Genomic DNA, 22867 nt, shown 5'->3' with positions numbered 1-22867 from the left:
ACCAGAAATTTAGTGGTTCATTTCCCCACGTCGTAGCCAGGGGTCAGCCCGTCAGGCAAGGTTAACTGCTTGATTATATTCTAAAGGGGGCCATAAACTGTGCATTAAATATTTTGGATGGCCCTTAAGGCCGTCGGGCTACCTAGCAGAGCAAGGACAACATGAGAAGACTTTGTTGAGTGAAGCCGTCTAATTTACAGCTCCGAAAACACCAAGAGCTGCAGAATGACACGTTTATTTGCTGCACTGTAACTTTTCAAGATCTGGTATTATATTCGGCGTTGCTGTAATAACACCCTGAGATGACAGAAGAGGCACGGTTTCCAGCAACATTCGCATGAGAAACTTCTTGGTGACTGACAATAAAATAATAATATAACTAAATATCCTTTTGACAGCTCAATAGGAGAGTGCACCGTGGCCCTTAAAATATTCATGTGAACTGAAAAGCGCTCCATTGTGAGAAATAGCGTTTTGGGTGATATTAGTGGGCGACTACTCAAACAACAGCTTTTGTCTCTAGCCCCCTCCCACCGTAAGAAAAAAAAAAAGAAATAATTGGCAATGAAATAGGACAGTTCCTGAATACTTCAGATAAGTGTCCCTGCAATCCCAAAACAATAAATAGCTCATCATGAAATAAATAAAGAACTAAACAGATAAAGAAATAAAAATGCGGTTTTCCATGGAGACAAGATAAAAGGCTGTTTTCAGCCTCTAAAGATTTTTATTTATTTTATTTTTTTGTTTCCTGCTCCATTCAGTGAACAAAGCAGTCAGGTCCAAACTCTACTTCAGTGCAATTTAATTTGCAGTTTGTAATTATCACATTGTCACCAAAGTGTCTTATAAAACACACTTTCTCAAATTCAGCCTGACAACTATAGAAAACAGTTTTAGTGCCCTCGTTTGCCACTAGACGCTGAGTTTGTTTACGCCGCCTATTAAATAAATAAAATGTGAGGACATATTCTGCAAATGCACGTAAACATGTGCACTAATGTGGTCCGCAATCATAATATTTGTTATTGCTGCCAGGCGGGCTGGTGTTTCTTGGGTTTAGTCATCTGATGGAGAGATACCCTACACGTGAGTCCTTGCATGGAATTTTTTTATTTTTTTTTCCAAGGGAAATGCAATAGAAGCAGTTTCTCACTCTTACAAAATGACATTTTCAAAAGAACAAAATGTTCGCCGCCACCCCGCAGAAGAGCCGACTCACAATAGGAACGACTGACAAATAATCCACCTTTGTTTTCCGTATATTGAATCTGAAAAACATCAAGAAACTTCTCTGTGAAACTGCGTGTGTGCATAAGTTGATCGGTGCACTTACAGCTTCCTTTCAGCTTTGCAGGGCGTCCAGCAGAATCTGCCTCCCACAGAACCTCTACATTAGAGGGATATTGTTTTTTGTTTTTAATCCATGAAACATTTTGCTGAGTTTGCATACCTTTTGCAGACCGGGGTGGGGCCTGTCTCGCTCACTTCTCCTGAGGCACAGCACTGTGAGGGAAATTCTCAAATGTCCCTTATTATTTTGATATCTTATATATGAAATCTAACAACTGTGGATGCAACATTAGATTGTAAGTAGGGTGGAAGCTTGTGTCTTGGACCTAAGCTCTGCCTTATGATAATCATGCAGTTGCACGATATGAATGGATATGTTGTTGTATGTTCCACTGTATAATATGTTGTGAGCATTAACATTTAAGGAGTTCATCCTGAAGGGGGTATTTGAAGTGCCTCTTCTGTGTACATGTGTTCTGAAATGGGTCACTGTGTGCCACACAACAATGGTTAAAGTGTAGGAGAAGTCTTACGTGCATCATGAGGTGGTTGTCGAGATGTTAGCACATTGTGTTGTGTCAAATCATATGCAATCTTATGATCTGACTGAATGAACATTGTTTAGGCTTTTATAAAAGCTGAGGAGAGACTCGTGTTGCTGATGAGTGGCTCTCGCTTGCAAGCATGCAAGGTTTTCTAGAAAAGAAATAATGTGTCACACCTTGGTATTTCAACCAACTCTCGTCTGACCTAGACAAGCGACTGATTTTCAGTTGCCATGACGCTACAGAGGAATGTTCTCATTCTTACTTGCTTAATTGAATTTTATCTGTATTTTCAGTTTCCGTGTGATGCACTTTAGGCCGAGGGACACCATGTCTGTCTCAGGCCGTCAGTTACCGTCAGTGGGAACAGTCTTTACGGTGTTTCTGACTGTATAAGAGGAACTACCTTGGAAAGTGTATAGACCAGTGTATTTCACTGTAGGTCTCCCTTGTGCCTCCAAAACATCAGAGAATGGACATAGGCCTTAAGTCCTGTGGTGTCTGGCAACAGAATGTTGTTAATGGGGGGCCTTTGGGTCCTATGGGTTGAGGGGAGGGGCCTCTGTGGATTATCCCACAGATACTTGATCAGATTGGGATCTAGTGAATTTGGAGGCCAGGTCAACACTCTTTGCGATTCTTCATTTTTTGTTTTTTTGAGTTGTTCCTAAAGCGTTTTGGGGATGGCTGCTGCCATCAAGGAGTGTCATTGCCATGGGGTGGGGGGTGCCTGGTCTGGTCTAGGTGGGTGCTACATGTCTAAGTAACATCCACGCCAATGAATGCCAGGTCCAAATGAACTGTGAATGAACTGTAGACCAGCTGATCAGCATGATTCAGAAGAAGCCAGCTTTGAACAATGGGTTGTAGCCATAGCTTTCCCTAGCCTCCTAGCTAATAGGCACTTCCTGTTTCCCCTTTTGAGTGACAAATATAAACTACCGCCCCCTGCTGGTACGAAGAGTTATTCATTGGCGTTAATCCCACACGTCCAACAACATTCCTGAGGCTTAGCAACATTGCAAAGCTTTCGATTGTGTGCTATAATAACATCCTTCAATTCACTATTGTCCTTTGTTCTTCGGGGGTTTCCAGAGAAGGTTCGTCTACGTTACCAAACACAGTAAAGAAAATCAATATATTGGGTGTCTTTTCCTGCCTAATCCAACTATCTATTCACTATTCATTTATTAGCCACTGCAGTCAATAACAGACGGGGCAAGACGAAAGTATAAGCATGACACACATATGGAGGAAATTGCTCACACGATGCAAGGTTACCCTGAGGAAATTAAGCATGTCATTTTTTTTAGTTTTGATCGAGATAATATCTGTTCAATATTCCATCGAACGTCTTAATCTTAATGCTGTATCACATACCTCTGGGTATGGGACAATAGGCCTACAATAAAAAAGACAAGAGATCAAGGGAGAGACAAGATGACCAAAATGTAAAGTGAATTTCAGGATCCTGTTAAAAATCTTAAGAGGAGACGACACTGAGAGAGGCGAACATGTGGCGTAATCACTTTCAAGAGTAGACAAGGGCGCACTCGTGGCGAGATTTGGGTGCAGAGAAGGTGAGGCGTGAATACTTCCAGTGAAGAAAGGGAGTTGTGGAAGGAGGCATACAATAACGGCAGAGGTGTCAGGGAGCTGGTCAGTGAAATCAGGTCTTTTAATCTTTTACTGAAACAGCGCACCTTTCACTGGGGTGTGAAGTCAGTCATGTAATGGAAAGGAGAGTTGACATCAGCCTTTTTCTGAGAGGTAAATCATGTTCCAGTGGAGGAGGGGTGGGCTCCATTCTTGTTGAGGCCGCATTAAAAAAATAAAAATAAAAAATTCAAAAGCTGACCGAGGACAGTGACTCACATACATAGTAGTAGGTGGAGATACAGTAGATATTTGTAAAGATTCGTCACTTGTTTTCCTGGTTAAAGTAGAAATAATTTAACTAAAAAGACATTCATTCATCTTCTGTAACCGCTTGTTCCTGTGAAGGGTTGCGGGTCTGCTGGAGCCTATCCCAGATGTCATTGGGCGAGAGGCGGGGTACACCCTGGACAGGTCTCCAGTCTATCTCAGGGCTAAAACAGAGCGATAGACAACCATTCACGCCTACAGCCAATTTAAAATCACCAATGAACCTAACCAGCATGTCTTTGGACAGTGGGAGGAAGCTGGAGTACCTGGAGAGAACCCACGCAGACACAAGGAGAACATGCAAACTCCACACCAACTCGGCCCATGGATTTGAACCCGGGACCTTCTCGCTGTGAGGCATCAGTGCTAACCACCTCGTCACTGTGCCGCCATTAAAAAAGCCAGTCTGACTCAATACTAATCAGAATATAAGTCTGGCAACAAGCCATTTGGATTTTAATATGGGACGTTTTTCAACCTGCAACCAATCAGAGCCATTTTCAACTTTGCGGCTCTCAGATGATATGGATGACTAATCAGTTCCCAATGGAGCAGTTCCAGGCATTCGTTCATTCATTCATTCATTTTCTGTGACCACTTGTCTGGAGGGTCGTGGTTGGGCTGGGGCCTATCCTAGTTGTCATTGGGTGAGAGGCGGGGTGCACCTTGGACAGGTCTCCAGTCTATCACAGGGCTAACACAGAGAGACAGACAACCATTCACACCTACAGCCAATTTAGAATCCCCAATGACCTACTGATTTAAAAATAATGAAGTACTTGTACACTGATCAGGCATAACATTATGACCACCTTCCTAATATTGTGTAGGTCTCCCTTGTGCCTCTAAAACCATTGTGACTCATCAGAGAATGGACATGAGCCTTCTGAGGGTGTCCTATGGTGTCTGGTAACAGAATGTTGTAGTGGGGGGGCCTTTGAGTCCTACAGGTTGAGAGGAGGGGCCTCTATTGTGGATCGTCCCACAGATACTTGATCAGTTTGGGATCTAGTGAATTTGGAGGCCAGGTCAACACCTTCTGCTGTTCTTCATGTTCTTCAAACCACCTATTAGCCTCATATTCAGTGCAGCCATGCAAAATTGTTCCATTATCTGATGAAGTATTTACTCAGTACTCTCAGTGACTTGCATAACTGGAAGACCTGATCTGTCCAGAAGTGATCTGTTGATGTGTAGGGGTATAATTTGCGAATGAACGGTGGCTTTCATGTACACAAGATTGGAATTTAGCAAATTTTAATGACACTGACATCTTAAGTGTAACTCATGGCAGTTTGATAAATCTGTTCAACAACTTAACACATTGCACGTTTCTGAGCAGGCTGACGAAAGAGTCTTTTTGGCGTAGGTTTACATGCACAGTGGCATCCTGGTTCTGGTCTCACCATTTGCCTTTATTTCAGTTTTTATTTTTACAGACTAACTATTACGCAACTTGAGTCAACGGCGCAGGTGTGATTTGTATCAGAGTACTCCAGCTGTCATATTTAGTTCTCTCTGAAGCGTAATAAGGGCTCATCCGGGTTTCTGAGAGCGTGATGTGACTGCTGATTTAGTCCCCTGTGGAATATTAAGGCCAGAATGAGCCGGAGTCTGCATTAAGTTGAGTTCCTTTTGGTTAGCGCGTCCATCACAGCTCAAGGTTGTGATCTTGTAAGGTCAGAAGAAGCCAAATGGCCAATCTCAAGATGTCAGGGTGGTGTACCTCCATCCTTATGACGCTTCAACACTGACTCACACTGACTTACAAAAACATTGTGCAGAAGTCTATGGCTATTTATTTGATCCGAGAAAGGACGTTGTGTAATCTCCATCAATGTAACGAGACTCTCTGCACAAGGAAAACAAAACTTTCTTACAGGAAAACCTTCCACTCAATGCCTTTATTTTTTTTATTTGATTTTTTTTTTTTTGCCTGAAGGCCGGCAGCACACTGCGGAAAACGAAGCAAGGACAAGTTGGTTAAATGTTTCTATCATGTCTTCCGCATAATCGCTTTGTGTTTATAAGGACGCAGCGGTCACGGTAACCTGCTGTGCTCTACGTGTGTTTGCTGCCTCATCAAAATAAGACCGGTCTCTCTCTCCCTCCTGTACTCTTTAGCATAAATTGAAATGTCAGGGTTATTTCATTGGCGTGGAGTGTTTACACTGCTTGTCTGAATAAAAATAACATCCTTTATTTGTGGGTTAAAGCGGCATTTTGTTCCATCTTAAGACTGTCAGTTTTAAAGGTGTGCCGCTGTTTGCCCTGTCAGCCTTTTGGGGGTTTTGTGCCCCTGGGGATTGGCAGGATTGAAAAAGAGATTTTCTGCGCTCTCCAGAACTGACCAAGCTAATGCCAGTTTGTGCCAGATAAGCACGGCCTCCACTCCCTGGCATCATGAATGCAAATACAAACATATTAAAAGCAGGTATTTTACCCTTCATTTAATAATATTCTGGAGACTGATCGCTGCTTCTTGACCTTATTCTTAGAGCATCTGGAAAAGTCACTGATCGAGAAAATCCTCACACTATCTACCACCACAAACACCAATCTGCCATAACAATAAAACCACTGCCAGGAGAAGTAAATAACATTGACTGTCTTGTGACAATTCAGTGTTCTGCTGGGAAACTTTTGGACCTGGCGTTCATTGGTGTGGATGTTACTTAGACATGTAGCACCCACCTAGACCAGACCAGACCAGACACCCCCACCCCATAGCAATGACACTCCTTGATGGCAGCAGCCATCCCCAGCAGGATGCAGCCTGACACAGGCACACACACAAAAACGCTTTAGGAACAACTAAAACAACATGAAGAACAGCACAAGGTGTTGACCTGGCCTCCAAATTCACTAGATCCCAAACTGATCAAGTATCTGTGGGTCCCCTCCCCTCAACCATTGACGTTTAATACATTTAAATGTATTGTATGTAATGTATAACATGCTGCATATCCAATTAGTTTCTACCAGAAAAACAGGCCACAGTACCTGGATTAAACTTAAATAAATAGTTTTTTATCCCAGCAAACTATTAAAAAACATATTTACTTTTTTTTTGTGACGCTGCCCTCTACTGGCCGTAACAGCAAAGGCGGCAAAAGTGCACGTGTGGAGGAGGTCAGGGTGGATGGATGGGTCGACCACATGTCTATTGTTGTAACCATGACAACAAAGGTTTACTAATGTAATCTAAACCCAGAACTTTCCGCAATTGGCTTGTGAAATATCAACCGGTAGGATGCTAATTGAGGAAACGCTCACCAGGTGGCGCTCTCAGAGAAACCAAAGATCTGTGTGGACGTTAAAGTTGGAGGACGTGTCGACAAAATGAGTTACATAAAAACTCTGTGTTTCATCTGTTCGGTCCTTGAGGAGGACACAGCATATTCTTCCTCTTTTGAGTATAAACAAGTATCAAGGTACATGCCACTTTCAAGGTCCGTGATTCATGTGCACAGCAAGCAGAGCTGAGTGTTATAAGCGCACAAGTGCTTTTGTGTGTGGCAGTAGAACACATAGACGCAGCGGGGGCGACACAAGGAGCAATAGCCCCTCGAGCAGAGCCCTCAAGTCTCGGAGAGCCATGACAGCGCCGTGGAGGGTCCATGGAGCTAATCAGACCCCAGGGAAAAGCTCTCAGGCCACAGTTTTTGTTGTTGATACTTGGGGATTCTCTACACATAAAGACAAAGTGTGTGTGTGTGTGGGGGGGGGGGGGGTAAAGTCAGTCTGAAGGTCTTTCTCTCCCCCGGCTGATCGTCCACCTTTGGCTGGGCGCTGGGTCCAGGACAGGGCTGAATTAATGAGTGACTGTATGTGAGTAGAGAAAGTTGAAAGCCTTCTCATAATTGCAAACAGAGTCATGTGTTATACCAGGAGTGATGCAACGACCATCACAAAGGAAATAGCACTGGAACTAAAGGGGTTTTAAATGAGGTATAGAATAGTATTGTATAGTATAGTACACTGATCAGCCACAACTTTATGACCACTGACAGGAGAAGTAAATAACATTGAGCATCTTGTGACTATTCAGTGTTCTGCTGGGAAACTTTTGGACCTGGCATTCATTGGTGTGGATGTTACTTAGACATGTAGCACCCACCTAGACCAGACCAGGCACCCCCACCCCATAGCAATGGCACTTCTTGATGGCAGCAGCCATCCCCAGCAGGATGCAGCCTGACGCAGACACTTTAGGAACAAAACAACATGTAGAACGGCACAAGGTGTTGACCTGGCCTCCAAATTCACTAGATCCCAAACTGGTCAAGTATCTGTGGGATGATCCACAGAGGCCCCTCTCAAAGCTCAATACTAATCTGTCATTAATTCACAGTCATGATGACTTGTTCATTAATTAAATCCCCTTATAACGTGAATAAAAGTCTTTCACGGTATGTGTAATACTATAGTGCAACATCAAATAATACTAATTGTGCTAAACTATAAATGCTGTTGTGCAGTTGTTCATTCCAGATGTGTTGTGTGCAATATCTAATTGATATAGATTATAAACACACAATGTAGTCAGAGACATTAAAGGGATTACGTCATTAGTATAAATGGCATTACAGAGAAATGTACATAATCTCATGGTATGTTCCACTGTGGCATCCACTCCAACATGACACATTCACATTCACATTCTCCCTAAATGTGCACATTCTTGTTCTACTTACAGAAAATAAAAGCACATGTCATGATTAAGGTGTGCCATGTCCCCTCACTGCTTTACCGGCCCTCACGCCCCAAACTCTGACTGGAAACAGTCAAGTCTGCAGAGATACGCCACTCCTTACGTTTTATGGAAATCAACCTGACTAACTGGATTCGCCCGAAGCTTCTCCAGTAATTTTGCAGCCCTGAAGCTTCTGACACTCGTGCAAAGGCGAAGACAACCCGTCTTTGGTGATTGGTGTAATATTGTCCCCCCGGGGGGGTTAGAGCAAGTGCCAATCAGAAGTCTGGCAATATAGCCGTGGATCCTGAGCCAAATATATATATATATATATATATATTTTTTTTTTTTCTGTCAAGTGTGCCACGTTCACAGAGGAGCACGAGAAGAAGAAGAAGACGGAAGCCAGGATGGGAATGTTCACATATGACATGTGATATGAGAATTCAAATCCTGTTTTATGTTTTGATTCATTGAACGCCTTTTGGATGGTGTTCATACGTTCGTTAAATGGAATAATGCTGCAGAACAGTGGTTAATAATAATAATGATAAAGGTCAAAGGTTAAATACAATAACTGATGGATCGTGCCTTAAGGACATGCATGCATTGTACATGTTTTTTCCTGCTCTTGGCACTTCAGTTAAAGTCGTCTCTACTCCTTTCCATCCTGCACTCCAGTAAGCCACAGATTGCTTTTTGCACGTGTTGCATTTCTTCTTCATATTTGGGTAGTCGTGAGTCTGTTAGTCAAAGTGTCATATCAGAATGGGCAAACTGCCAACTGTGCCACTGACACCGCAATCTTAAAACAGCGTGACGATATCTCACGAGAGATCAGTTCAGATCATCCATCACATCCTCCGAGACCAATTATCCGTTTTTCCTTCCCAACGTTCAATTTCGCCCTCGCACAAAACACGGTGTGAGGAGACGGTGATGTTTCTGTTTTGAACTGCAAATATTTACAAAAGCTAGACGGCAAATATACTGAGAAAAAAAATATTAAAATATCACCATTCAAACAGTTCTGCAACCAATTGTTTGCACAACGCACAAGTTGCATTGTCGACATTGATTAGATGATGCATGCATATTTCTTTGCTGTTGATGCCGAGGAGGCATATCATAATCTGAGTCCACGTCAGCGCAGAGTTGTGAGAAGTTGTGAAAAAGTAAGGCGGCCGCATTGCAAGGTCTTAAATCAGCGCTCTACAGCTCAGGTGTTTTGCCTGTCTGCCACTGTGAATTGTACCTCTGGGACACCAAATGACACCCTTTACCCTCCTCCCGCCGGCGACCTTGAGAAGGAGAACCGGGGAAGGGACCGGGATTGGCTCCAGCTCAAACTTGAACCGTCATCTGTCCGCCCCGATCAGTCAGTGAGTGCTGTGCAGTAACATGCAGGTGTAAAAGCACGGGTGTCGGGGTGGAACAAAAGGGAGGCTGATGCCAGAAAGTTTTGGCGGAGAGCGACAGGGAGCCTCTGCCCTTGTTATCTGCACCACCCTTGGAGAGATAATGTCGAGCAATTTGTTTCTGAACGCTAATTGTTTTGGTTTTATAGACTGAACATTAAAAGTTTTGCTCCAGTCTCTGCAGTCCCATCAGCTTTGTTTTTGCATGCATGCAACGGTGGTTTTAAGCAACTATTTCCTTGTACAGAATCTGCCCAAAACAACAAAACTCAATGCTGGATTTCTCCTGAGAGATGGTTAAGACCAAGACTGAGATAAAATCACACTCAATATTGCATCAAGTCGCTCTTTATTTAATTACTTATTCTATAATCAGCAGTATCAGAACAAAATATCCCCAACTTTGCAGTTCCACTCTGATCTACAGATTGTTTCACCGTCTTTCAGATAATTGCTTTGTTTTTTTGGCCATAAATGTAAAGGTTTTGGTTCAGTCTCTGCACCCCTGTCAGCTTTGTTTTCACATCTATGAGACAGTCCCTGCACAGAATCTGCCCAAAACCACACAGCAGACCAACAAAACTCAATGCACTGAGCTGGATTTCTCCTGGAGATGGATGAGACCAAAACTGAGATAAAATAAGACTTAATATTGCATCAAGTAGCTCTTTATGTACTTATGTATGCAAAAACCATAAATTATCAGCAGTATCAGGACAAAATATCCCCAAATTTGCATTTCTACTCAGATCTACAGACTGTTTGACCATCTTTCACCTAATTGTTTTGGTTTTCTGGCCTGAAATTTAAAGTTCAGTCTCTGCACCCCTGTCAGCTTTGTTTTGGTAGTTTTAAGCAACTTTTACCCTGTACAGAATCTGCCCGAAACCACACAGCAGACCAATAAAACTCAATGCACTTAGCTGGGTTTCTGGTGGAGACCAAAACTGAGATAAAAAAAAAAAACTCAATATTGCCTCACAGCAAGAAGGTTCTGGGTTCAAATCCATGGGCCGACTGGTTCCTTTCTGTGTGGAGTCTGCATGTTCTCCCTGTGTCTGCATGGGTTCTCTCCAGGTTCTCCAGCTTCCTCCCACCGTCCAAAGACATGCTGGTTAGGTTAATTGGTGATTCTAAATCGGCCGTAGGTGTGAGTGTGAATGGCTGTCTGTCCCTCTGTGTTAGCCCTGTGATAGACTGGAGACCTGTCCAGGGTGTACCCCGCCTCTCGCCCAATGACGACTGGGATAGGCTCCAGCCCCGCCTCAACCCGCCAGAGGTTGCAGAAATTAATGAATATTTAACGATAAGCCGTATCAGGCAAATACCTTGGCAATATAACTGATTCAACGTTACTGTCTGCATGGGAGTCAGCTAAGTGGGAGAATAACAGAGCCTCCCACTACAAACTGCAGACAGTAATCTGTGTCTTCCTTGAGAAGAAACGCCATTAAAATTAATGACGAGAGCTTCAATTGCACTTTTCTACTCTATCGAGAGATACGGTACAGGCTGCGCCTCTCTGAACAGACGTGAGGTTAAAACCATTGAAATCACACGAGCTCCTCGGCCGAACATCTACAGTGTTTAGAGGCAACACAGCCCGTGCATCCGAGGCTCAGCCTTGTCTTTATTTCTCTTGATCGCTGGTTTTCTTTCTGGCCCCGAGTGGCCGAGCGGACTCATGGCTCTTTGTAGAAAAAAAACACAAAACAAAACAGAGAATCAGAATGATTCACCAGTCTCCTCTTTACTATGCTGCACAGGAGATCTGCACGAGTCCTTGTTAAAATATAGAATAGGAGAAATAAAAAATAGAATAAGGCAGAATAAAGAAGCTAACGAGTTGAAAGTGAGACCTCTCTTGTCTTTTCTGCCTGACAGATTCCGTTAGTTTTCCCTGATTTGTCACATTCCATAAAGTCATCAACATAAATTTCTTCACATAAGCACACTTGGTTTGAGCCACGTGCCTCCAGCTAAGCACTTGTATGTTTAATTCATGGCCTCTTGTGGATCACTCAAAAGTCTTTTCAGTTTTTATATTTTAATATTTTTTTATTTTTTGACTACAGCTGGTTATACAAAGACAATGATGCCACATTTTTTCTCAGCCAACTGGAAAACGCGCAAAACAAAAGGCCGCCCGGAAGCTTTATCGCGCTCCGAGCCGACAGATCCACAAAATTAGCAGCTGAATGATGCAGGTGACGCATTGTTTCTGATTTCAATGCGGCATTTTGCCTTTAATAGAAAGGAGAGAGGGGCAGGCGGGCGGCAGTAGGCAGGCACGGGAGAAAAAAAATAAAAAATTAAATGGAATAATTCACTGCTTTGGAAACCTTGAAACAGACACACAAAAGAATGAAAGAGCTTCAGATAAAATATATTCATAATTAAGCCCCACTCTCTTGATCTGTGTCACAAAGCGCTCATACATTAATAAACACTTGTATTAAACACTAACTAGGAAATAAGATGTTTACCCATGTGATGAATGATTCACAGTAAAACACGGCAACGGTTTATTACTGTAAATTGAGCCAGATTGTCTGCTGGGTTATTAATGCAGCTGAAGGAAAATGGTTGATTTTTTCCAAACTTGCCATCCTTGTTTGAGGCACATGCAACTCTGTGTTCAACATCATGAGGGACAGATACATGAAACAGGGAAAACTACAAGTGATAATGACATGATTGCATTTTTCATCTTATGTGGGTTAAAGTTATTATTCTTTTTAAATTTAATTTTATTTAATTGTATTCATTTATGTATTTATTTATTTAATCACATGACTGCATCTTTCATTTCATGTAGGTTAAAATGATTATTGTTTTTTAATTTAATTTAATTTATTTATTTATTTATTTATTTAATGACATGATTGCATCTTTCATCTTATTTCGATTAAAGTTATTATTCTTTTTTAATTTAATTTGATTTAATTTAATTTAATTTAATTATTGCATTTTTCATCTTATGTGGGTTAAAAGTGTTATTCTTTTTATTTATATATTTATTTATTTATTTATTTATTCATTTTTATTTATTTATTTAATGACATGACTGCATTTTTCAACTTATGTGGGTTAAAGTTATTATTTTTGTTTTATTATATTTATTTATTTAATGACATGATTTTTCATCTTATGTGGGTTGAAATTATTATTTATTTTATTTTATTTTATTTTATTTTATTTTATTTTATTTTATGACATGACATGACATGACATGACATGACATGACATGACTGCATTTTTCATCTTATGTGGGTTAAATTTTATTTTATTTAATTTTATCTATCTTACACCTATTTAAGTGGTTTTCAATGGCATTATTGTATATGTAACTGAGCTACTCAAGCCATTTCCCTTGTGGATCAATAAAATCTAAGTCTAAGTCTAAGCCAAAGTCTAAAAGCAATGCACATTAAAAATATAACATGATATTTGTGTCATCTGGGTTTAATTACCTTGAATTGCAAACGTTAAGCATCCATGTTTCATGTATGATAAGTTGGTTTCCTTATTGACTCGGATGCAATCTAAAGGCCAGGACAGTAACTCAGAACTCAACCCACACCTCCACAGACGTCACGCGCCGCTTCATAGTCGGTCACAGTAACCAGAGCTGCATGAAAAATCCCTCACAGTACTGGAGTAAACACAAACAAAGTGACTCGGTGATATCGGTGTCAAGTCTCTTCCTTATTAAGAAATAATAACACATACATACAATAACCTTGAGAGAGCCTAACATGACAATCTCCCAGAGTGATGGATGAAGTCGACTGTGGAGGAAGCGCGCCGTATAAGTGCATTTCCCCCACCGGCTGAAGTTATTTGCTCCGGCGTTCACTCGGTTATTCAGTCAGTCGGTAAGGGGAGCCGCGTCTTAAATCAATCCATTAGATCCATCCATCATCTCCGTATCTCGGTGGGAGACGAGCGCTGACGGATCTGCTCACATCGACTGGCATCGCACCTTTAAAAATGGTGGGCATGCTCCCGTGTCCTCCGTGTGCTCCGGAGGGAATATTTGTACGTGTGTGTGTCTGTGTGAGGAAACCACGGGAGGAAAGATTGAACCGAAGGTCTGAAGGTTTGTGCTACCATCAAGACAAAACAAGACATGATTATAAATGTTTAAAGGTGTATTTGAAGAAAGAAACCGCTGAATAGCAAGAGGTCACTGTGTTACTTTGAGTTTTTGTGAGAGAGCACTTGACTGCACTTTAGATCTCCCAGGTTGGATTACACGGGCCTGGACGTCCCTTTGGTTAGCAAATCTACTGCATGTCACTCATTGAAGGAGCAGTCTGTCGATCCCATGTAGCCTGGGAGCTTAACACACTGCAACTGGAGAAAGCACATGCAAATGGGCAACGCACAAGCAAATCAAGAAAATGTTTTAATCCATTTGACTACAGGTGCACTGCAAAAACCCACAACACCAAAACCAGACTTATGTTTCTGCTCATTTCCACTCACCAGCAGCAAATGTCAACAACTCCAAAAGTCATAAAGCTTTAACCCTTTACAGGGAACTCGTTGAAATACTTGGAAATCCTAAATCTCAACCCTAGAGTGTTATGAAATTAACATGTATGGTTCCTTGTCCTTAAGTGGTAAACAAATGGTAAACATGTATTTTAGACCATTAGAACATACAGTACGTGCCGATTCAGGCACTTGTCAACATACACATTGTCACATTAGACAACAAATGTCCCCGAATAGATAACAGGTAACTCCGGACTCAACGGGGAATAGCACTAGCGTATTATAACAAAATATTGGTGAAATGAACGAGTTTGGCGGGAGATAATGTGTTATTTAGAGGCTGCGTTTCGGTGCCCCATTCACTCCCACTATATGGATATATGCGGATCTAAATATCGTCCGAACGACTCCAAATGACACCAAAGTTATATGGGTGAGTAAACGATCGTATTTTATGCCAGAAATAAGGTCCAGGTTGTAAAAAACAGTAGTTCCCCTTTAAGGTTTTGTGTGTTTTTGTGTTTGCTGGTGCTCTACTTCCCCCTATTTCTTAATTTGCTTGTGTATTGTCCATTTGCATGCATTTTCTCGGCCTGCAGTGCACTGAGCTCTCTCAGCCACCGTAGATTTAAAGTCTCAAAACTGGGAGAAGCGAGAGAGCGCTCACAAAAATGACGTGATTCCAAGTATGCGGTCAAATCTCATAAACATTGTAAAGTCAGCTGTGAAAGGACAACACAACACGTGTGCGAATTTGAATTCGTTCAGAGTTTTAATATCATTCATCCTTTCAGAACTCAAATTTCAAAGCTTCACTTGAACCCAGGTGCAGGACTCAAGTGATCAAGCCCTAACCCTAACCCTAACAAGTACAGGACTTTAATGAGTGAAGTTCCACAAAACAAACAATCTACAGGAGCATAGGTTGCACCTGTAGCCAACAGAGAAGGCAGGTACGTTAGATAGAGCGCTTCAAAAATAGACTAAACATCAATTTCTGGTTCACAAGTAACCACCACCATGGTAACTGGAGAACTGATTGAGTGGGAGAGTAGAAAGTCCTCAAGTAGAGTACAGCCTGATTGAACAATGAGATGCAGGTGAGATAACAGCCCAGCCCCAGCATAACAACCATCAGCGGCTCAACTCTGCACACCTGAGGCAAAAAGGAGACAGCCAAATAAACAAATACAAATGCAAACCCATAGAGGGAGTCGCCTCTTAACATTCACAGCTTTTTCTTTGACACATGCGCATCAATCAGCAGGTTTTCTACAAGAGTTCAAACCATAGACAGTGCCAAAGCAAGTAGAGCTCCCCCTGGTGGCTGGCCGCAGTATAGGTCATAAGCTCCACCTCCTCAATGTTAATGGATGGGACTTGCGCCAAACTAAAACACTAAAATACACATCAAAGATGGTTTCTGTCATTTTAGGTAGTTAATATAACGTTGATGCATGTTCAAGTGTCAATTTTTTGAATAAGTTTTGTTTTAGTTAGTTATTTGACATGATAGACACATGATGCGATATTATGGCGACCACCAGTTCATATGCCAACTGCTCCGTAAAGCGGTCCCATGGGAAAGTGAGAGTTGTAAAAATTAAAAATAACTACAGTGTATAATCCAACATTTCCTTGTAACTGGTGGAGGTAGAGCAGAGCGCAGTATTAATTAAAGGAAAACACGAGTGAGTCTGGAGGAAGTGTGGGCGGGGCATCAATATCACAGCTCAGTACTGTAAATGTGCAAAACTGCAAAAATGTCTTGTACTGTGCAAAACTCTGGCTCCAAAGTCACAAGATGGCGCCGCCTGTATCCCCTGGAAAATGGCGTCAATTTGGCCAATGTAAGGAAGTGGCATCGCGTTGTGCATATTTATATACAGTCTATGGTTCAAACCTGGAAAACAAGCTAATGCAGAGTTTAAAACTCTGAAGATGTGTTGGAGAAACTCTGCAAAAACAGAACCCTGCAGCAGCGATGAAGAAAATCTCTGGTATAATAAAATATTCAGATTCGAATTAATCACTTTTCAGGCTTTCTAAACTTTCATAAACCCAGTTGCAAAACTTTTTTATGAGCTTTTTTTTTTTTCTGCAGTTTCGAATTACCTCATGATCTCAATACCACGGGATTGCAGACTGCATAATCTAATGAGGTGAAACAACTTTTTTTTTTACTGTCTGAATTCAGACTTTTGAGTTATTTCCTATATGTAGCCGCCACGATGTGCATTAACAAACTCTATCATTTTGTGCTGAATTAATTTATTTAACATCTAAGAGCAATTCCGATGCTAGTAAAACCTTACACGGTGGCATTTTTATTCTTAATTTCCCGGTTGAGAAACTGTCATTGCAACAAAAGGCTCCATCGTTTACTAAAATAATAAAAGATAGACAACCCCACGGGTTTAGTGACAGCGCTAATGAGACGTTTGATTCAAAAGATTGAACAAATAGTTCCTCAATGAGCAGCGCTGCCTGCTGCAAGCGTTCCACGAGTGTAAGCAAATGATTAAAAAAGTCAATCTGACAGGTACGAGCGAGTTAGAGGCTGCAGTCAGAAAAGAAAAGTGGCAGGGCAGCAGTAGGGGCAACTTTCTTAAGTTTGACAGCCAGTTTTTGTGTGACAAAATGTGTGTGTGTGTCACAAGGTACAACAGACTTTCGCCGTGTTCACACTAAACAGTGAGAGGGCTGCGTTTTTAAATGAACCCGGCGATATGCAGCGACAAGTTGACACCTGACGCTCGCTACAGAACAGGCCAGTCGCTTCTGCAGCTTCTCTCGTCGCTCCACTGATGCGGCGACGCGTCAACCGGTCATATGCGTTTGCATCACCCTTTCCTGTGTTGCATACAGTCAGTCACTCCCCGTTCCAAGCAACGAGCGGCACTCCAGCAGCGACTCAGTGTCCAGCGAATATTGGTTGTGCACCAACAGACTTTTAGCATGAAGCGTAATCGGGATATAAATGTTTTAATGCCATACCCTACACACAAGTCCAGATCTATTGCAGGCTCTTAACTCAATTTAGTACCAATCTACTTCTAGTTATTTTGAATTTCATTCCTCGGTCTCTTGTCGCTGCATCACTGCCAGTCACATAATAACTTCTCTGTATGAACATGTTAGGACCGTGACGTACTGCAATTAAGAATGCATTTGTCAGCACTAAATGTGTCACTTCAGCCAGATGTCTGTCTGTGCCGCTAACATTAATCGTCTATAGTGTGCTGGATCTGAACAGACCGTTGTTACAAAACTGAGCAGTTCATTTATCGTTCGCAATGAATGGAGGCACGAGAAAGAGAAGCAGGCCTCATCCATCCTTCCTCTACCCAGCAGCCCAACCAGCGTCACGAAGATCTGGCATAACATTATGTCCTAATATTGTGTAGGTCTCCCTTGTGCCTCCGACAACAGTTGTGACTCATCGGAGAATGGACATGGGCCTTCTGAGGGTGTCCTGTGGTGTCTGGCAACAGAATGTTGTTAGTGGGGGGGCCTTTGAGGGGAGGGGCCTCTGTGGATCATCCCACAGATACTTGATCAGTTTGGGATCAAGTGAATTTGGAGGCCAGGTCAACACCTTGTGCTGTTCTTCATGTTTTTTTGAGTTGTTGCTAAAGTGTTTTTATGTGTGTGTCTGTGTCAGGCTGCATCCTGCTGGGGATGTCTGCTGCCATCAAGGAGTGTCATTGCTATGGGGTGGGGGTGACTGGTCTGGTCTAGGTGGGTGCTACATGCCACACCAATGAATGCCAGGTCCAAAAGTTTCCCAGCAGAACATTGAATCATCACAAGATGTTCAATGCTATTAACTTCTCCTGTCAGTGGTTTTAATGTTGTGGCTGATAGATGATATCCTGACATCAGAGGTAGGTGGCCCAGCACATCACACTTTTATTTTTAAGGTTCTTCACCATGGCCCACTATCAAGGCCATCAGGTCCTCCTGGACCGACGGGAAGACGTGGCAGACTTCCTGAGACGTCTATCCTGACATGCTGAGAGGAGGAGCTGGGAAAGGAACCAGCGTCCCTGTGAACAGCGGAGCATCTGCTCTGCCGCACGAGCTACTGTCAGCACTCCAGTCAGATGCTAATCAGGAGGCATCATGGCGGCTGAGCGTTAAGTAAAAAGGTATCGCCTTTATAACCTTCACTGTACTCTCTTATCTTGAGGTCAAATATATAGCAGGATAATAGAAATGAGAATATATCCTATAGATTTCTTTACTTCTTTCACATATATTTGTTTCTTGTCACTTGGCTGCGGCAAATAAAATATGTGACCTTCTTTTATCGTTTACTTGCATGCAGAGTGGGTGGCTATGGGAAAGCAAATATCCAAGATCCAGGATAGGACAGCTGTTACTAGGAGATGCAAACTGAGCCGGAGAACTCAAGCCCAGGCTTTGAAGGGAGGATAAGGATCAGTCGGCAGTGAGACCACCGCCTATTGCCTCTGCATATCTAACTTTCATCAGTCTTTGTCGGGCGGCAGCTGCACTGGAAAAATTGACTCGGTGCTCAGTCTCCACCGATATGTGACACTGGGAGCCCCAGCCAGGCACAAAACACGGCTCTCTGTAAATTTCTTATTGAAATATCTAAGAAATATGCACAATTTAAATACCAAAATATATGAATACGCCAAAAAATAGCACTGAATGTTCCAATGTCTAGGTGCACTGACAAAGAATTTGTTTAAACCTGTAAAAAATAAATATTCCGGTCGCATTTCTTTCCTCTCTTATCTGACTCCGGAGTGCCAAACTGGTCGAATCGGATCAAGCCACGGGCATTAGTCATGCAGGCATCCCATGACTAATGGCGTAGTTTTGAAGAATGCAGCGTGCCATCGCAGAGCTGCAAACATTTAAGGCGGCGCAGAGGAAAACACAGCTCTCCATGTTGAGGCGGCGGGGAGGAATCTTCTCAACAATCCCTCTCACCTGAAATGGAAAGGCTGCAACTCGGTGCAGGTCGCACGTACGTGAAACTGAAACAAATATATTTTAAAACAACAATACAAGCATGGAAACATTTGATCATTTTAGCCATGAACATAATCTTGTAGACTGAATAATACCTAAATCCCAATAACAATTCCTCATGTAACCACCTCAATCAGAACAGGCTGAACCTGATCAGACAGAAAGACAGAAAGATCAGATTGAGAGGGTGGTAATACTTAGTAATACTTTGCTAACCTGGAAACTACACCTATCAGCCACAACATTATGACCACGGACAGGAGGAGTAAATAACATTGACCATCTTGTGACGACACAATGTTCTGCTGGGAAACTTTGGACCTGGCATTCATTGGTGTGGATGTTACTTAGACATGTAGCACCCACCTAGACCAGACCAGGCACCCCCACCCCATAGCAATGACACTCCTTGATGGCAGCAGCCATGACACAGGCACACACACACACACAAAAAATGAAGAACAGCACAAGGTGTTGACCTGGCCTCCAAATTCACTACATCGCAAACTGATCAAGTATCTGTGGGATGATCCGCAGAGACCCCTCCCCTCAAAGCCCCCCCACTAACAACATCCTGTTGCCAGACACCACAGGACACCCTCAGAAGGCCCATGTGCATTCTCTGATGAGTCACAACTGTTTTGGAGGCACAAGGGAGACCTACACAATATTAGGAAGGAGGTCATAATGTTATGCCCGATCGGTGTATTAGCTCCTAATAACCTTGATCCTTGATCTGTTTCTCTCCGGTTGGAATAAATCCATTCTGTCTGTGCATGTTTGTCCCACGTAGGGTAAACATCAGTGGGGCAAGGAGCTACAGAAACATGGAGGGAGTCAAACAAAAAGTATTTGAAAAGAGCCAACAATAGGTAGCCAGGGTAGAGTGTGTGTGGAGCTTCACGGGGCTTCACGGGCTGTTGTTGTTATTGTTGAAAGACCAGTGCCGTCCCGAGGCTTCCGAAGCCATTGGCAATCATCACCCTGTGTTCCCAGCAAGAAGAAGTCCTGCTTTTTCAAATGGCAGGGGAGAGATCTGTACTCTTGCAGAGACTGCCATGACAACAGATGCACGTAAGGCACGGTTACAGGTCTAAGACTTTAATTCTAACCCCCCAAAAGACTCCTCGGTGCACTGTCTGTACCTCCTCTAATCACTCGCTGTGCTCCCCGCCGTCACCTTCTGTTGTCAGACAAACTTGGCAGGTTTCATTGGGCACTGAGGAATGCAAGAGCGCAAAAGACCAAAGGGTGCTCCAGTGGAACATCTGTTGAGACGGATTGGAGCTATACTTTGTGTCAGATCATGTCATTGGCAATTACAGTAAATTGCATCAGTGTACTACTGTGCAGCGGGCTGATATAAACTACCTCGCTGCCACAGTACTCGCGGCGCCTGCTGAATTTTAACAGCGAGACGTGGCATGATTGACTGCTGATGGGTGATGCCACAGGGAGCAGGGGTGTTTCAGGGTTAACAGACTTTTGGCTGACTTTACTTCCACACCGCGGTGCTCCTGCCTTCTGGGCAGTGGTTCATTTTTCCAGAGACAGAGCGGCAACATATATCCCTGTTGTCATATTAGCTTCAAAAATACATAATTATTCGAATTTCTTTTTAAAAAAATGGAGCATTTCCATTTAGTTAGTTAACTGACCACTCACAAAACTCTCCCCATGCACACTGATTATCAAATCAATTCATCAGCCTTAAAGAAGTACAGCAGGCCTGAGTGCATGGGGTTGTTGGAGAGATAAGAGATGAGAGTAGTAGAATTTAGAGGGAGTTTGTTCCAAAACAAGAGCAAAGGTGGTATTTATTACTATTGCTTGGTTGGGTAACTTGCGTATTGCTTAGTAACTGAGTGGTGTTTTAAAAGAAGAAGAACTTCACAAACTGTTTGCACTCCTAATTGGGGTTAAATGTTGATTTAAATGTATTATCGTACGCAGATATCGCGCATATGTTCGGCTGCTTTTAGAAGAGTTAGTCAAAAGTTAATTAAGCTGATTAAGCTAATCATCAGCAGGTAAATCTTTCTGTAATTTGCACGAAGGCTTTGCGTCAACCAGCCCGAGATTTGTATACCGACGATGAAGAGCGAAGCAACCACAGAGATGGAGACGGAGCAATTAGGAGTTACAAGAGTTATGGATGTAACCGCGCTTCTGTGAATTCCCCGACTACTCCGGTGGTCAGAAAGAATGAAACAGAACCGGGGAAGTGTTCACCAAAACTTCACAGGAAGATTTACAGTCGGGACAAACCGACAAACTGATTTCTTTTCCTCTTTAAAGAGCACTGAGAGAAGAGGAGAGGGTGAAAGTATAAATCCTCAAAGCCGTACGTGGTGTTCGACTGCTGCTGGCTACAAATGAGAGTCTTACTTTTGTCTGCTTCTGTCTTAAAACAAAGACCCGCTGTTTTTAAATGCACGGCAAATAAAACAGTTGCATGAGGAAGAGTAGTGATAATGAGAAGACCTTAGCAAAAGTTATACACTGCCTGGCCAAATAGAAAAGTCGCCACCTGGATTTAACTAAGCAAATAGGTAGGAGCCTCCTGTTGGATAATAACTGCATGGGTGATTATCTTTCAGCTGGCAACAAGTTATTTAACCCCAACTGGTGCAATGAGTAGCTTCTCATTTCTTAAACAACCATGTCTAAAGACACATCCCGTGGTCGTGGAAAGTCTGTTTGAGAAGGGTCAAATCATTGGCATGCATCAAGCAGAGAAAACATCTAAGGAGATTGTAGAAACTACTAAACGTTTGGTGAAATCAAATGGAAGAAAAGCAACAGTAGAACTCAGGGCTATGTTTAATAGTGAAAGTAAGAACATTTCCACAATGTGAAGGGAACTCAAGGGATTGGGACTGAACAGCTGTGTAGCCTTAAGAAAACCACTAATCAGTGAGGATAACTGGGAAAAAAGGCTTCAGTTTGCTAGGGAGCATAAAGATTGGACTCTGGAGCAATGGAAGAAGGTCATGTGGTCTGATGAGTCCAGATTTACCCTGTTCCAGAGTGATGGGGGCATCAGGGTAAGAAGAGAGGCAGATGAAGTGATGCACCCATCATGCCTAGTGTCTAGTGTACAAGCCTGTGGGGGCAGTGCTATGATCTGGGGTTGCTGTAGTTGCTCAGGTCTAGGTTCAGCAACATTATGTGTCCAAAGAATGAGGTCAGCTGACTACCTGAATATACTGAATGACCAGGTTATTCCATCAATGGATCATATTCCAAGATGACAATGCCAGGATTCATGGGGCTCAGATTGTGAAAGAGTGGTTGAGGGAGCATGAGACATCATGTTCACACATGGATTGGCCACCACAGAGTCCAGACCTTAACCCCATTGAGAATCTTTGGGATGTGCTGGAGAAGGCTTTGTGCAGTGGTCAGACTCTCCCATCATCATTACAAGATCTTGGTGAAAAATTAATGCAACACTGGATGGAAATAAATCTGGTGAC

This window comes from Chelon labrosus, assembly GCF_963514085.1.
Source record: "Chelon labrosus genome assembly, chromosome: 22".
Taxonomy (NCBI): Eukaryota; Metazoa; Chordata; class Actinopteri; order Mugiliformes; family Mugilidae; genus Chelon; species Chelon labrosus.
The sequence above is the reverse complement of the archived record's forward strand: the minus strand, read 5'-3'. Positions refer to the sequence as shown.